We start from the raw sequence: 17,396 nt of genomic DNA, 5'->3' as shown, positions 1-17,396 counted from the left end.
ATCTATATGCTTCCTACAAGCGACACACTTTAGATAAAAGGACACAAAAAGACTGAAAGTAAAGGGATGGAAAAAGTTATTCCATGTAAATGGGAAAGAAAAGAAAGCTGGGGTAACAATACTCTATATCAGACAAAATAGACTTTAAAACAAAGACTGTAATAAGAGACTAAGAAGGACACTACATAATGATAAATGGGTCAATCCAACAAGAGGACACAACATTTGTAAACATTTATGCACCTAACGTAGGAGCACCTAAATATATAAAGCAAATATTAACAGACCTAAAGAGAGAAATAGACTTCAATACGATTATAGTAGGAGACATTAATGCCCTACTTTCATCAATATGTAGATCATCCAGAGATTCCTGAGAATCAATCAGGAAACACTGGCCTTAAATGATATTTCAGACATGATGGACTTAAAAGATATTTACAAAATATTCCATCTAAAAGCAACAGACTGCACGTTCTTCTCAAGTGCACATGGAACATTTCCCAAGATAGATCATATGTTAGGGCATAAAACAAGTCTTTATACATTTAAGAATATTGAAATAATGTCAAAAATCTTTTCTGACCACAGTTGTATGAAACTAGAAATTAATTACATGAAGAAAACCGGAAAATTCACAAATGTGTGGGTATGAAACAACATGCTACTGAATAACCAATGGGTCAAAGAAGAAGTTAAAAGAGAAATAAAAATTACCCAAGATAAATGAAAATGGAAGTGTAACATACCAAAATTTATGGGATGTGGCAAAACTAGATGTAAGAGGGAAGTTCATAGCAAAAAATGCCTGCTTCAAAAAACGAGAAAAGACTCAAACAACAAAACCTTTCACCTCAGGAAACTAGGAAAAGAATGTCCAATGAAGTCCAAAGTTAGTAGAAGGAAGGAAATAAAGATTAGAGAAGAAATAAATGAAATAGAGACTAAAAAGATAATAGAAAGGATCAATGAAAGTAAGAGCTGGTTACATGAAAAGATAAACAAAATTGACAAAACTTAGGTAGACTCACCAAGAAGAAAAGAGAGAGGAATCAAATAAAATCAGAAATGAAAGAGGAGGAGGACCAAGATGGCAGAGGAATAGGAGGACATGGAATTCATCCCTCTCCACAAATGCATCAAGAATACATCTATGGATGGAACAGTTCTCACAGAACACTGGCTGAAAGCAGAAGACCTTGGACACTGGACACCCGCATAACCAGGTAGGATGAAAGAAAGAAGGGAAAAAGAAGAGGAGAGGAAGTGGGATGGGATCTGCACTGCTTTGGGGGGAGCTGAAGCAGAGGAGAGGCTTCTACATCCAGGGAATCCCCCTCACTGATGGGGAAATCAGTTGGGACAGAAGGGAAGCTTCTGAGGCTGTGGGAGCAGCGTGAAATGGCCAGTCTGTGGCAGACAGGACAGAGTGAGACCTACACAGATGGTCCATGCCACAACCCTGCGTGCCCCGGACTGGGAAGTGTGTCTGCCGGTGCACACGGGGACTGAGAGATGGAAGGTGGGGATTGGAGAGCAAACCAGGGTGGAAGACTGCTTTTGGCTGTGAGGAGACAGCCTGAGGGGATGGTAGGGAGGAAATTCATAACCAGGAATGCTTGTGGAGGAAATCCAGACTGCCATAGAAGCAAGGCACCACTGTTGAGTGATGCACAGGGGTGGAGCCACCATTGCAGCCTCTCTATCCATACGCTGAACCCCTGCCCTGCCAGGTGCTAAGAAAAGCCCCCAGCAGGGTTGACCTCATGCTGGCTGCCAGGCACTAGGGCTGGATCTATCGTGCCCATGGCCTCTGGCTTTCCCACACACCTGTTGCCAACAGGGCAACCCAGGCAGTTGTGCCATCTCTGTTCCCTGTCCTCACTGGGGAAGAACCGAGTACTCCAGGGCAGCCTGGCCCACACGCAGAGGTGAGTCTAAAACCACAGCTGAGACCAGGGGCAGGACAACTAAGGAACAGGAACAAAAGTCTTCCCATGCAGCTGCACAAGCCACAGATTGAATCCCAATGACCAGCTTGGTAAACACTGCATCTACGGAATATCTGAATGGACAATGAGTTTTCCCACAAATGAAACTGGTCTAGCTCTAGAAGCTGTGGACTTTGGGGACTAGTACACATGGAAGGTGGGCCAGGACAGAGTCTGAGTTGCCCACACAGTGCCACAGGGGGACCAGAAACCTACCTAGAGGTTTTGGAGGGCCTACCGGAGAGGCAGAGTTTGGCTGTGACGCACAGTGGGGGCAAGAACACTGAGAGCTGAGACCCCAGGAAAATATGATTATTACTATTGTTTTGGACTATTGCTTTGATTTTTTTTTATTTTAAGTTTCCATTATTCCCAAGTGATCCATGATATAGTTTTTTTCCTGCTTTATAACACATTTAATCAGTTATACATATACATATGTTCCCATATCCCCTCCCTTTTGCGTCTCCCTCCCACCCTCCCTATCCCACCCCTCCAGGCGGTAACAAAGCACCGAGCTGATCTCCCTGTGCTATGCGGCTGCTTCCCACTAGCTATCTACCTTACATTTGGTAGTGTATATATGTCCATGCCACTCTTTCGCTTTGTCACGGCTTACCCTTCCCCCTCCCCATATCCCCAAGTCCATTCTCTAGTAGGTCTGTGTCTTTATTCCTGTCTTACCCCTATGTTCTTCATGACATTTTTTTTCTTAAATTCCATATATATGTGTCAACATACAGTATTTGTCTTTCTCTTTCTGACTTACTTCACTCTGTATGACAGACTCTAGGTCCATCCACCTCATTACAAATAGCTCAATTTCGTTTCTTTTTATGGCTGAGTAATATTCCATTGTATATATGTGCCACATCTTCTTTACCCATTCATCCGATGATGGACACTTAGGTTGTTTCCATCTCTGGGCTATTGTAAATAGGGCTTCTATGAAAATTTTGGTACATGACTCTTTTTGAATTATGGTTTTCTCAGGGTATATGCCCAGTAGTGGGATTGCTGGGTCATATGGTAGTTCTATTTGTAGTTTTTTAAGGAACCTCCATACTGTTCTCCATAGTGGCTGTACCAATTCACATTCCCACCAGCAGTGCAAGAGTGTTCCCTTTTTTCCACACCCTCTCCAGCATTTATTGTTTCTAGATTTTTTGATGATGACCATTCTGACTGGTGTGAGATGATATCTCATTGTAGTTTTGATTTGCATTTCTCTAATGAGTAAAGATGTTGAGCATCCTTTCATGTGTTTGTTGGCAGTCTGTATATCTTCTTAGGAGAAATGTCTGTTTAGGTCTTCTGCCCATTTTTGGATTGGGTTGTTTATTTTTTGTTATTGAGCTGCATGAGCTGCTTATAAATTTTGGAGATTAATCCTCTGTCAGTTGCTTCATTTGCAAATATTTTCCCCCATTCTGAGGGTTGTCTTTTGGTCTTGTTCATGGTTTCCTTTGCTGTGCAAAAGCTTTTAAGTTTCATTAGGTCCCATGTGTTTATTTTTGTCTTTATTTCCATTTCTCTAGGAGGTGGGTCAAAAAGGATCTTGCTGTGATTTATGTCATAGAGTGTTCTGCCTATGTTTTCCTCTAAGAGTTTGATAGTGTCTGGCCTTACATTTAGGTCTTTAATCCATTTTGAGTTTATTTTTGTGTACGGTGTTAGGGAGTGATCTAATCTCATACTTTTACATGTCCCTGTCCAGTTTTCCCAGCACCACTTATTGAAGAGACTGTCCTTTCTCCACTGGACATTCCTGCCTCCTTTATCAAAGATAAGGTGACCATATGTGGGTGGGTTTATCTCTGAGCTTTCTATCCTCTTCCATTGGTTTATCTTTCTGTTTTTGTGCCAGTACCATACTGTCTTGATTACTGTAGCTTTGTAGTATAGTCTGAAGTCAGGGAGCCTGATTCCTCCAGCTCCATTTTTCGTTCTCAAGATTGCTTTGAAAAAAAAAAAAAAAAGATTGCTTTGACTATTCAGCATCTTTTGTATTTCCATACAAATGGTGAAATTTTTTGTTCTAGTTCTGTGAAAAATGCCAGTGGTAGTTTGATAGGGATTGCATTGAATCTGTAGATTGCTTTGGGTAGTAGAGTCATTTTCACAATGTTGATTCTTCCAATCCAAGAACATGGTACATCTCTCCATCTCTCTGTATCATCTTTAATTTCTTTCATCAGTGTCTTATAATTTTCTGCATACAGGTCTTTGGTCTCCTTAGGTAGGTTTATTCCTAGATATTTTCTTCTTTTTGTTGCAATGGCAAATGGGAGTGTTTCCCTGATTTCACTTTCAGATTTTTCATCATTAGTATATAGGAATGCCAGAGATTTCTGTGCATTAATTTTGTATCCTGCTACTTTACCAAATTCATTGATTAGCTCTAGTAGTTTTCTGGTAGCATCTTTAGGATTCTCTATGTATAGTATCATGTCATCTGCAAACAGTGACAGCTTTTCTTCTTCTTTTCCAATTTGGATTCCTTTTATTTCCTTTTCTTCTCTGATTGCTGTGGCTAAAACTTCCAAAACTAGGTTGAATAAGAGTGGTGAGAGTGGGCAACCTTGTCCTGTTCCTGATCTTAGTGGAAATGCTTTCAGTTTTCCACCATTGAGGACGATGCTGGCTGTGGGTTTGTCATATATGGCCTTTATTATGTTGAGGAAAGTTCCCTCTATGCCTACTTTCTGCAGGGTTTTTATCATAAATGGAATTTGAATTTTGTCGAAAGCTTTCTCTGCATCTATTGAGATTATCATATGGTTTTTCTCCTTCAGTTTGTTAATATGGTGTATCACGTTGATTGATTTGTGTATACTGAAGAATCCTTGCATTCCTGGAATAAACCCCACTTGATCATGGTGTATGATCCTTTTAATGTGCTGCTGGATTCTGTTTGCTAGTATTTTGTTGAGGATTTTTGCATCTATGTTCATCAGTGATATTGGCCTGTAGTTTTCTTTCTTGGTGACATCCTTGTCTGGTTTTGGTATCAAGGTGATGGTGGCCTCGTAGAATGAGTTTGGGAGTGTTCCTCCCTCTGCTATATTTTGGAAGAGTTTGAGAAGGATAGGTGTTAGCTCTTCTCTAAATGCTTGATAGAATTCGCCTGTGAAGCCATCTGGTCCTGGGCTTTTGTTTGTTGGAAGATTTTTAATCACAGTTTCAATTTCAGTGCTTGTGATTGGTCTGTTCATATTTTCTATTTCTTCCTGATTCAGTCTTGGCAGGTTGTGCGTTTCTAAGAATTTGTCCATTTCTTCCAGGTTGTCCATTTCATTGGCATAGAGTTGCTTGTAGTAATCTCTCATGATCTTTTGTATTTCTGCAGTGTCAGTTGTTACTTCTCCTTTTTCATTTCTAATTCTATTGATTTGAGTCTTCTCCCTTTTTTTCTTGATGAGTCTGGCTAATGGTTTATCAATTTTGTTTATCTCAAAGAACCAGCTTTTAGATTTATTGATCTTTGCTATCGTTTTCTTCATTTGTTTTTCCTTTATTTCTGATCTGATCTTTATGATTTCTTTCCTTCTGCTAAATTTGGCATGTTTTTCTTCTTTCTCTAATTGCTTTAAGTGCAAGGTTAGGTTGTTTATACGAAATGTTTCCTGTTTCTTAAGGTAGGATTGTATTGCTATAAACTTCCCCCTTAGAACTGCTTTTGCTGCATCCCATAGGTTTTGGGTCATCGTGTCTCCATTGTCATTTGTTTCTAGGTATTTTTTAATTTCCTTTTTGATTTCTTCACTGATCACTTCATTATTAAGTAGTGTATTGTTTAGCCTCCATGTGTTTGTATTTTTTACAGTTCTTTTCCTGTAATTGATATCTAGTCTCATAGCATTGTGGTCAGAAAAGATACTTGATACAATTTCAATTTTCTTAAATTTACCAAGGCTTGATTTGTGACCCAAGATATGATCTATCCTGGAGAATGTTCCATGAGCACTTGAGAAAAATGTGTATTCTGTTGTTTTTGGATGGAATGTCCTATAAATATCAATTAAGTCCATCTTGTTTAATGTACCATTAAAAGCTTGTGTTTCCTTATTTATTTTCATTTTGGATGATCTGTCCATTGGTGAAAGTGGGGTGTTAAAGTCCCCTACTATGAGTGTGTTACTGTTGATTTCTCCTTTTATGGCTGTTAGTATTTGCTTTATATATTGAGGTGCTCCTATGTTGGGTGCATAAATATTTACAATTGTTATATCTTCTTCTTGGATCGATCCCTTTATCATTATGTAGTGTCCTTCTTGGTCTCTTCTAGTAGTCTTTATTTTAAAGTCTATTTTGTCTGATATGAGAATTGCTATTCCAGCTTTCTTTTGGTTTCCATTTGCATGGAATATCTTTTTCCATCCCCTTACTTTCAGTCTGTATGTGTCTCTAGGTCTGAAGTGGGTCTCTTGTAGACAGCATATATATGGGTCTTGTTTTTGTGTCCATTCAGCCAATCTGTGTCTTTTGGTGGGAGCATTTAGTCCATTTACATTTAAGGTAATTATCGAGATGTATGTCCCTATTCCCATTTTCTTAATTGTTTTGGGTTCGTTATTGTAGGTCTTTTCCTTCTGTTGTGTTTCTTGCCTAGAGAAGTTCCTTTAGCATTTGTTGTAAAGCTGGTTTGGTGGTGCTGAATTCTCTTAGCTTTTGCTTGTCTGTAAAGGTTTTAATTTCTCCATCAAATCTGAATGAGATCCTTGCTGGGTAGAGTAATCTTGGTTGCAGGTTTTTCTCCTTCATCACTTTAATTATGTCCTGCCACTCCCTTCTGGCTTGTAGAGTTTCTGCTGAGAGATCAGCTGTTATCCTGATGGGGATTCCCTTGTGTGTTATTTGTTGTTTTTCCCTTGCTGCTTTTAATATGATTGCTTTGTGTTTAATTTTTGACAGTTTGATTAATATGTGTCTTGGCGTATTTCTCCTTGGATTTATTCTGTATGGGACTCTCTGTGCCTCCTGGACTTGATTAACTATTTCCTGTCCCATATTAGGGAAGTTTTCAACTCTAATCTCTTCAAATATTTTCTCAGTCCCTTTCTTTTTCTCTTCTTCTTCTGGAACCCCTATAATTCGAATGTTGGTGCGTTTAATGTTGTCTCAGAGGTCTCTGAGACTGTCCTCTGTTCTTTTCATTCTTTTTTCTTTATCTTGCTCTGCATCAGTTATTTCCACTATTTTATCTTCCACCTCACTTATCCGTTCTTCTGCCTCAGTTATTCTGCTATTGATCCCATCTAGAGTATTTTTCATTTCATTTATTGTGCTTTTAATCGATGCTTGATTCATCTTTAGTTCTTCTAGGTCCTTGTTAACTGTTTCTTGCATTTTGTCTATTCTATTTCCAAGATTTTGGATCTTGGAAATAGAATCTTGGATCCTCTTTACTATCATTATTCTGAATTCTTTTTTTTTTTTTTTTTTTTTTTTTTTGCGTTACGCGGGCCTCTCACTGTTGTGGCCTCTCCCCCTGCGGAGCGCAGGCTCCGGACGCACAGGCTCAGCGGCCATGGCTCACGGGCCCAGCCGCTCCGCGGCATGTGGGATCCTCCTGGACCGGGGCACGAACCCGTGTCCCCTGCATCTGCAGGCGGACTCTCAACGACTGCGCCACCAGGGAAGCCCCTGAATTCTTTTTCAGGTAGACTGCCTATTACCTCTTCATTTGTTAGGTCTGGTGGGTTTTTATCTTGCTCCTTCACCTACTGTGTTTTTCTGTCTTCTCATTTTGCTTATGTTACTGTTCTTGGGGTCTCCTTTTTGCAGGCTGCAGGTTCGTAGTTCCCATTGTTTTTGGTGTCTGTCCCCACTAGCTAAGGTTGGTTTAGTTGGTTGTGTGGGCTTCCTGGTTGAGGGGACTAGTGCCTGTGTTCTGGTGGATGAGGCTGGATCTTGTCTTTCTGGTGGGCAGGTCCACGTCTGGTGGTGAGTTTTGGGGTGTCTGCAGAGTTTTTATGATTTTAGGCAGCCTCTCTGCTAATGGGTGGCGTTGTGTTCCTGTCTTGCTCGTTGTTTGGCATAGGGTGTCCAGCACTGTAGCTTGCTGGTCGTTGAGTGAAGCTGGGTGTTGGTGTTGAGATGGAGATCTCTGGAAGATTTTCGCCGTTTGATATTATGTGGAGCTGGGAGGTATCTTGTGGACCAGTGTCCTGAAGTTGGCTCTCCCACCTCAGAGGCACAGCACTGACTCCTGGCTCCTCAATTTGGGATGATTTGTTGTCTATTCATGTATTCCACAGATGCAGGGTACATCAAGTTGATTGTGGAGCTTTAATCCGCTGCTTCTGAGGCTGCTGGGAGAGACTTCCCTTTCCTCTTCTTTGTTCTCACAGCTCCCGGGTCTCAGCTTTGGATTTGGCCCCGCTTCTGTGTGTAGGTCGCCGGAGGTCGTCTGTTCTTCGCTCAGACAGGACAGGGTTAAAGGAGCAGCTGCTTCGGGGACTCTGACTCACTCAGGCTGGGGGGGAGGGAGGGGCACAGAGTGTGGGGCGAGTCTGCAGCAGCAGAGGCCAGCGTGACATTGCACCAGCCCTAGGCGCGCCATGCATTCTCCCAGGGAAGCCTTCCCTGGATCCCGGGACCCCGGCAGTGACTGGCTGCACAGGCTCCTGGAAGGGCAGCATGGACAGTGACCTGCACTCACACACAGGCCTCTTGGCGGCGGCTGCAGCAGCCCCAGTGTCCCACGCCCGACTCTGGGCTCCGTGCTTTCAGCTGCGCCTCACGCCCGTCTGTGGATCTCCTTTAAGCAGCGCTCTTAATCCCCTCTCCTCACGCACCAGGAAACCAAGAGGGAAGAAAAAGTCTCTTGCCTCTTCGGCAGCTCCAGAGTTTTCCCGGACTCCCTCCTGGCTAGCTGTGGTGCATTAGCCCCCTTCAGGCTGAGTTCTTGCCGCCAGCCCCAGTCCTCTCCCTGTGCTCTGACTGAAGCCCGAGCCTCAGCTTCCAGCACCGCCCGCCCTGGCGGGCTAGCAGACAAGCCTCTCGGGCTAGTGAGTCTATTGCTTTGATTTTTAATATAAAGTGTTCTATCCTGGAGAGGGAGATATAGTTCAGTACTGCTCACAACGACACATCTTGCTCTTCTTACTACCTTCATTCATTATATTTCATAGCATTTTGTTGGTGTTGTTCCCTTCTCTGTCTTTATTCTCCCTTTGCATTGCACTTTCAAAACACACAGGTTGGACACAATACTGCTAGTGGTATTCTTTTAGGCATCTCAATGGAGAAAGCCTCTCTAGAAATCGAGATATAACCCAATTCTGAAGACAGACATCCAATGACTGGGGCTCTTCTCTGGAGAACTTTTCCAATCATTAGATATGTGAAACTCTAAGGGGAATATCCACCCAGTATTCTTCATCCATGCCAGTTTGAAAATTCCAAGCCATCCTTTGTTTCTGGGCTTCACCTGAGCTGTTCTATTACTATTTTTTAATGTTGGATTTTGTTCTGTTGTTTTTTATTATTTGTTTTTATTTTCATTTAGTTTTTTAATTTTTAAAATATATTTAAAATGTTTTTGGATTTCTATTTCTACATTACTTTTTTGTTGTTCTGTGTTTTTTCCTTGTTTTTTTCTTACATTTGTTCTATTTTGTCTTTATCGTTTTTTCCTTTGTGCTATTTGTTCTTATCTTTCTTACATTTTTAAAATCATTTTCATGGGTTTGTTTTGTTATTCTTGCTTTTTCTTTCAGTGTGCATTATGCTTTTGTTTTGTTTTGTTTTTTTGGCAGTAATGTTTTTAATTGTTTGATTTCATTTTAGGATTCTTTTGTTTGTCTGGTTGTTCTCTTGTGTTTTGTTTTCACTGTTTTTGTTTTTGTTTCTTGTTTTGTATGTGTGTGTGTGTGTTTTTTGTTTTTGTTTGATTCTGCTCTTACATCTGTCTGGATTTTTTCTGTCTATTCATTTGTTTGTTTGTTCTTAATTGTTGTTGTAGCTATTTGCTTGATTTTGTCTTTGCTATTTGTCTCTGGTTTTTTGTCTGTTTGTTTTCATTTGTTTTCTTCCCACCCTTTTTTTCCCCCTTTTATTGCCAAGACATATGGCCTGTGGGTCTTGGTTCCCAGGCCTGGGATCGTGCCTTAGCCTCTGGGGTGGGAGCGCCAAGTCCAAGACACTGGAACGCCAGAGAATTCCATGTCCCAGGGAATATTAAATAAAGAGAGCTCTCCCGGAGGTCTCTATCTCAACTCAAAGACCCAGCTTCACCCAGCTGCCTACAGGCTCCAGTGCTGAACTCCTTACATCAAACAACAAGCCAGACAGTAACACAAACCCACCACCCATCAGAAGACAGACTGCCTAAAGTTGTACTAAGCCCCCCCAAAACACACGACTTGATGTGGCCCTGCGCATCAGAGGGACAAGATCCAGGTCCACCCACCAGAACTCAGGCAACCGTCCCTCCCACCAGGAAGCCTACACAAGCCACTGGACCAACCTCACCCACTGGGGAAAGACACCAGAAGCAAGAAGAACTACAACCCAGCAGCCTGCAGAAAGGAGACCACAAACACAGTAAGTCAGACAAATTGAGAAGACAGAGAAATATGTTGCAGATGAAGGAGCAAGATAAAAACCCATAAGACCAAATAAATGAAGAGGAAATAGGCAGCTTACCTAAAAAAGAATTCAGAGTAATGATAGTAAAGATGATCCAAAATCTCAGAAATAGAATGGAGAAAGTACAACAAAGGTTTAACAAGGACCTAGAGAACAAATGAACAGTGATGAACACTGCAATAACTGAAATTAAAAATACACTAGAAGGAGTCAATAGCAGAATAACTGAGGAAGAAGATAGGATAAGTGAGTGGGAAGGTAGAAGGGTGGAAATAACTACAATAGAGTAAAATAAAGAAAAAAGAATATAAAGATTTCAGGACGGGGGATTCCCTGGTGGCACAGTGGGTGAGAGTCCACCTGCCGATGCAGGGGACACAGGTTTGTGCCCCGGTCTGGGAAGATCCGACATGCCGCGGAGTGGCTGGACCCATGAGCCATGGCCACTGAGCCTGTGCATCCGGAGCCTGTGCTCCACAACGGGAGAGGCCACAACAGTGGGAGGCCCACGTACAGCAAAAAAAAAAAAAAAAAAAAAAAAAAAGAATTCAGGACAGTCTCAGAGACCTCTGGGACAACATTAACTGCACCAACATTCAAATTATAGGGGTCCCAGAAAAAAAAAGAGAAAGAGAAAGGGTCTGAGAAAATATTTGAAGAGATTATAGTCAAAAACTTTCCTAACGTGGGATAGGAAATAGTCAATGAAGTCCAGGAAGTGCAGAGAGTCCCATACAGGATAAACCCATGGAGAAACACACCGAAACACATATTAATCAAACTAACAAAAATTAAGTACAAAGAAAAATATTAAAAGCAGCAAGAGAAAAGCAACAAATAACATACAAGGGAATCCCCACAAGGTTATCAACTGATCTTTCAGCAGAAACTCTGCAGACCAGAAGGCAGTGGCAGGATAAATTTAAAGTGAGGAAAGGGAAAAACCTACAACCAAGATTACTTGGGTAAATCTTACTGGGTACAGCAAGGCTCTCATTCAGATTTGACAGAGAAATCAAAAGCTTTACAGACAAGCAAAAACTAAGAGAATTCAGAACCATCAGACCAGATATACAACAAATGCTGAAAGAGCTTCTCTAGGCAGAAAAGAAAAGAGAAGAAAAAGACATATAAAAACAGACCCAAAATAATTAAGAAAATGGTAATAGGAACATATATATCAATAATTAACATAAATGTAAATGGAATAAATGCTCCAACCAAAAGATACAGACTGGCTGAATGGATACAAAAGCAAGACCCATATATGTGTTGTCTACAAGAGACCCACTTCAGACCCAGGGACACATACAGACTGAAAGTAAGGGGATGGGAAAAGATATACCATACAAATGGAAATCAAAACAAAGATGGAGTAGCAACACACATATCAGATAAAACGGACTTTAAAATAAAGTCTGTCACAAGAGACAAGGAAAGACACTACATAATGGTCAAGGGATCAATCCAAGAAGAAGATATAACAATTGTAAATATTTATGCACCCAACAAAGGAGCACCACAATATATAAGGCAAATGCTAGCAGCCATAAAAGCGGAAATTGACAGTAGCACAATAATAGTGGGGACTTAAACACTCCACTTACATCAATGGATAAATCATCAAGACAGAAAATTAATAAGGACACACAAGCCTTAAATGACACATTAGACAAGATAGAGTTAATTGATATTTCTAGGACAGTCCATCCAAAATAAGAGAATACACTTTCTTCCCAACTGACATGGAAAATTCTCCAGGATAGATCACATCTTGGGTCAAAAATCAAGCCTTGGTAAATTCAAGAAAATTGAAATCGTATCAGGCATCTTTTCTGACAACAACATTATGAGACTAGAATTCAATTACAGGAAAAAAAACTTTAAATAACACAAACACATGGAGGCTAAACAATATACTACTAAATAACCAAGAGAACACTGAAGAAATCAAAAAGGAAATCACAGGCTCAGTAGTTGTGGTGCACGGGCTTAGTTGCTCCACAGCATGTGGGATCTTCCCAGACCAGGGCTTGAACCTGTGTCCCCTGCATTGGCAGGTGAATTCTTAACCACTGTGCCACCAGGGAAGTCCTGCATGTATCTTTTTGATTTATAGTTTTGTCTGGATATATGCCCAGGAGTGGGATTGCTGGATCAATATGGTAATTCTACTTTTAGTTTTCTGAGGAACCTCCATACTGTTTTCCATAGTGGCTGCACCAACTACAGTCCCATCAACACTGTAGGAGTGTTCCCTTTTCTCTACACCTTCTCCAGCACTTATTATTTGTCAACATTTTAATGATGGCCATTCTGACCGGCATGAGGTGGTAGCTCATTGTAGTTTTGACTTGCAATTCTCTAATAATTAACAATGTTGAGCATCTTTTCACGTGCCTATTGGCCATCTGTATTTCTTCTTTGGAGAAATGTCTCTTTAGGTCTTTTGCCCATTTTCCGATTGGGTTGTTTGTATTTTTGTGGTTGATTTGTATGAGCTGTTTGTATATTTTGGAAATTAAGCCCTTGTCAGTTTCATTATTTGCAAATATTTTCTACAGTTCTCTAGGTTGTCTTTTTGTTTTGTTTATGGTTTCCTTTGCTGTGCAAAAGCTTGTAAGTTTGATTAGGTCCCATTTGCTTATTTTTATTTTTATTTCTATTGCCTTGGAGACTGACCTAAGAAAACATTTGTACGATATATGTCAGAGAATGTTTTGCCTATGTTCTCTTCTAGTCGTTTTATGGTGTCATGTCTAGTGTTTAAGTCTATAAGCCCTTCTGAGTTTATTTTTGTGTATGGCTAGAGGGTAGGTTCTAATTTCATTGACTTACATGTGGCTGTCCAACTTTCCCACCAACACTTGAAGAGACTATCTTCTCCCACTGTATATTCTTGCCTCCTTTGTTGAAGGTTAATTGACCATAGGTGTGTAGGTTTATTTCTGAGCTCTCTATTCTCTTCCATTGATCCATATGTTTGTTTTTGTGCCATTACCATGTTGTTTGATTTCTGTAGCTTTGTAGTATTGCTTGAAGTCTGGGATGGTTATGCCTCCTGCTTTGTTCTTTTTCTTCAGGATTGCTTTAGCAATTCTGTGTCTTTTATGGTTCCATATGAATTTTAGGATTATTTATTCTATTTCTGTGAAAAATGTCATGGGTAATTTAATAGGGATCACATTAAATCTGTAGATTGCTTTGGGTAGTATGGTCATTTTAACAATATTAATTCTTCCAGTTGAAGAGCATGGGATATCTTCCTACTTCTTTGAATCATCCTCAGTTTCCTTTATTAATGTTTTATAGTTCTCATTGTATAAGTCTTTCACCTCCTTGGTCAAGTTTATTCCTCAGTATTTTATTTTTGGAGCTGCAATTTAAAAAGGTATTTGTTTTTACCTTTCCTTTCTGATATTTCATTGTTGGTGTAAAGAAATGCAATCTTTTCTTCTGTATGTTAATCTTGTATTCTGCTACCTTGCTGAATTCGCTGATCAATTCTAGTAGCTTTTGTGTGAAATCTTTAGGGTTTTTGATATATATTATCATATCATCTGCATATAATTAAAATTTCACCTGTTCCCTTCCAATTTGGATATTTTATTTCTTTTTCTTGTCTGATTTCTGTGGCTAGGATTTCCAACACTATGTTGAAGAGAAGTGGTGAGAATGAGCATCCTTGTCCTGTTCCATATTTTAGTGGGAAGGCTTTCAACATTTCAACATTGATTATTATATTGGCTGTGGGTTTGTCATAAATAGCTTTTATTATTTTGAGATATGTTCCCTCTATGCCCACTTTGGTAAGAGTTTTTATCATGAATGGATGTTGGATTTTGTCAAATGCTTTTTCTGCATCTATTAAGATGATCATGTATTTTTTGTCTTTTCTTTTGTTGATGTGATGTATCATGTTGATTGATTTGCGTGTGTTGAACCATCCTTGTGAACTTAGGATGAATCCCACTTGGTTGTGGTGTATGCTCTTTTTTATGTGCTGTTGGATTCAGTTTACTAATATATTGTTGAGAATTTTTGCATCTATATTCATCAAAGATACTGGCCCGTAATTTTCTTTTTTGGTGGTGTTTTTCTCTGGTTTTGGTATCAGGGTGATGGTGGCTTCATAGAATGTCCTTGGGAGTGTTCCCTCTTGTTCAGTTTTCTGGAAGAGTTTGAGAAGTCTTGGTATAAGTTCTCTGTATGTTTGGTAGATGCAGTGGCTCGTGCCCAGTCTTGGGGTTCTCAGCTCAGGCAGGCAGCTCAGGCGTGCACTTGGGACATGTGATGGGAGTGGAGGCAGCTTGCAACGACGACTGGAATTTGGTGGGTTCATGACCACTCCCAGGGTCTGGGAGTCAACAGGGGCCCACAACCACTCCTGGTGTCTGAGTGGGAGGTGGCAGGGTCCCACAACTGCTCCTAGCGTCTGGGGAGGCAGCAGTGAAGGCTTGCCACTGCCTCTGGAGCCCATTCAGGCAGTGTCCTGCCCTCTGAGAGTGTACACAGAGGAAAAAGTCTACAGTCTGGTCCCACCACTCCCCTCATGCACCTTGCAAACAATGGTGACTGGCCTCAAGGTGGCCCAGGCTTCCTCCGCTTACACACCCAACCACAGTCGCACTGGATTAGAGCCCCCCACCCCACCCCAGTCTGTCTACACACAGCCAACCCCAGTCCTCTCCCGGTTCTGATCTCTGAAGCCCGAGTTCCAGCAACCAGCCCCCACCAGCACTGGTGGACGTGCATGTCAGGCTGCGGAGTGCTGGGCAGCAGCACTGACCACCTGTGCAGTTCTCCCTCTGCTCTGGCTGCAGCAAACTGGCTGCTGCATTCTCCTGAGGCTCTGAAGCTCCACTTCTGTCTTGGCCAATCTCCCTGCTGGTGAGGGGGCGTCCCAGGGCGCAGGAAACTTTCCCCTTTTACAGCTCCCTCCCAGGGGCACAGGTCTCATCCTGATTCCTTGCTCGCCTTTTTTTTTTTTCCTACCCAGTTACATTGAGATTTTCTTGCCTTTTCAGAAGTCTGAGGTCTTCTGCCAGCGTTTAGTAGATATTCTGTGAGAATCACTCCATATGTAGATGTATTTTTGCTGTATTTGTGGGAGAGGGTGAGCTTCACGTCATGCTACTCTGCCATCTTGCTCTCTCTCCCTAGAATCAATTCTTGTAACTATTCCAAGTGTGCTTCAAATGAATTATGTTTTCTGTAACCCTTCAAGGCAGACGTGTTTGTATTTCCACTCCCATTTGGTAAGGCTTGTAATTTGTGTTGTTTAAATTTTCTGTATGCTGTTGATTTGTATATGGGATTTCTCAACAATTGAAAAAGAGCTGTTTAATTCTCTGTTGCTTGGTGGATTTTTCGATTTCTCTGTGGACTTCTATTGCTCTGTATATTTTGAGGCTATTTTTACGTGGAAATGTAATATTTTGTAACATTTTTATGAAAATGATGACCACCATATCCTGTTGGTTGGAAGCAAGAAACAGATCCTGCCCACATTGAAGGTGAGGAGATTACACAGTGTTAAGGACTAGGACAGATCTTTTAGATTTATCCTTACAGTCTCACTTCAACAATAAATATTTGTTGTATTAAACACCACCTGGATAATTTAAGTGGCTTTGAACATTTTAATTTCATTTATGCCCACCCTAAATTACATTGTCATGTATTTGACAAAGTGGACTTTGTCAAATTAAACACTTTTACTTTGAAAAAAGCACTGTTAATAGAAAGACAAGCCACAGACTTGGAAAATCCAATTCCAAATAATCTATCTGACAAAGGACTTGTATCAAGAATATATAAGGAAGTCTAAACACTCAACAGTAAGAAAAAGAACAACCTAATAAGAAGGGGGGGGGCGCAAAAGATTTGAAGAGAGACTGCACCAAAGAAGATATTCAAATGGCAAATAAGCATATGAAAAGATGTTCAAACTCATATGCCATTAGGGCACTGAAAATTAAAACCACAATGAGAAATCACCACACACCCAATGGTTAAAATTTTTAAAAACTTATGATAATGCCAAGTGCTGGTTAAGATGTGGAAGAAGTGGAGCAACTGGAACTCATATTTGTGGTAGGAATGTAAAGTGATACAGAAACTTCAGAAAAGTTTAACACGTACTCTCACTCCTAGGCATTTACCCTATAGAAGTGAACATTTATATTTACACAAAACTGGTACCTGAGAGTTTATAGCAACTTTATTCATAATGGCCTAAACTGGAAATATCTCTCATGTCCTTCAATTAGTGAATGGATTAAAAGCTGGTACATTCATACAGTGACGTACAACAAAAATAATGAATACTGATTTACATAACAATATAGATGATACTTAAATGAATTTTACTAAGTGAAAGAAGCCAGATCAAAAGGTCTACATATTGCATGACTCCATTCATATGACCTTCTGGAAAAGGCAAAGCCATAGGGATGGAGAACAAATAGGTGATTTCCAGGGATTGAGGGAAAGGGGTTTACAACAAAAAGAGCAATCAAGAGAAATTATTAATGCTAAAACCATTCTGTATGGTACTGGAGTGGAAGGATACATGACTCTATACTTGTCAAAACTATAGAACTATACATGATAAGAATGAATTTTAGTGTATGCAAATTAGAAATAAAAATCTCAAAAAAATGGATATTTTTGCCTTCAAATGATGAGAGATTTATAAAAGGAAAGGGCATATTTTGATGCACATTTATGCACCACTGATGGGAATGTTATTTGTACAATATCGAGGACAATTCAACAACACCTTTCAGGTGCCCTAATAATGCTCTC

The sequence above is a fragment of the Mesoplodon bidens genome (genome assembly GCF_964165515.1).
Source record: "Mesoplodon bidens genome assembly, chromosome: X".
Lineage (NCBI taxonomy): Eukaryota > Metazoa > Chordata > Mammalia > Artiodactyla > Ziphiidae > Mesoplodon > Mesoplodon bidens.
Note: the sequence above shows the minus strand (reverse complement) of the source record.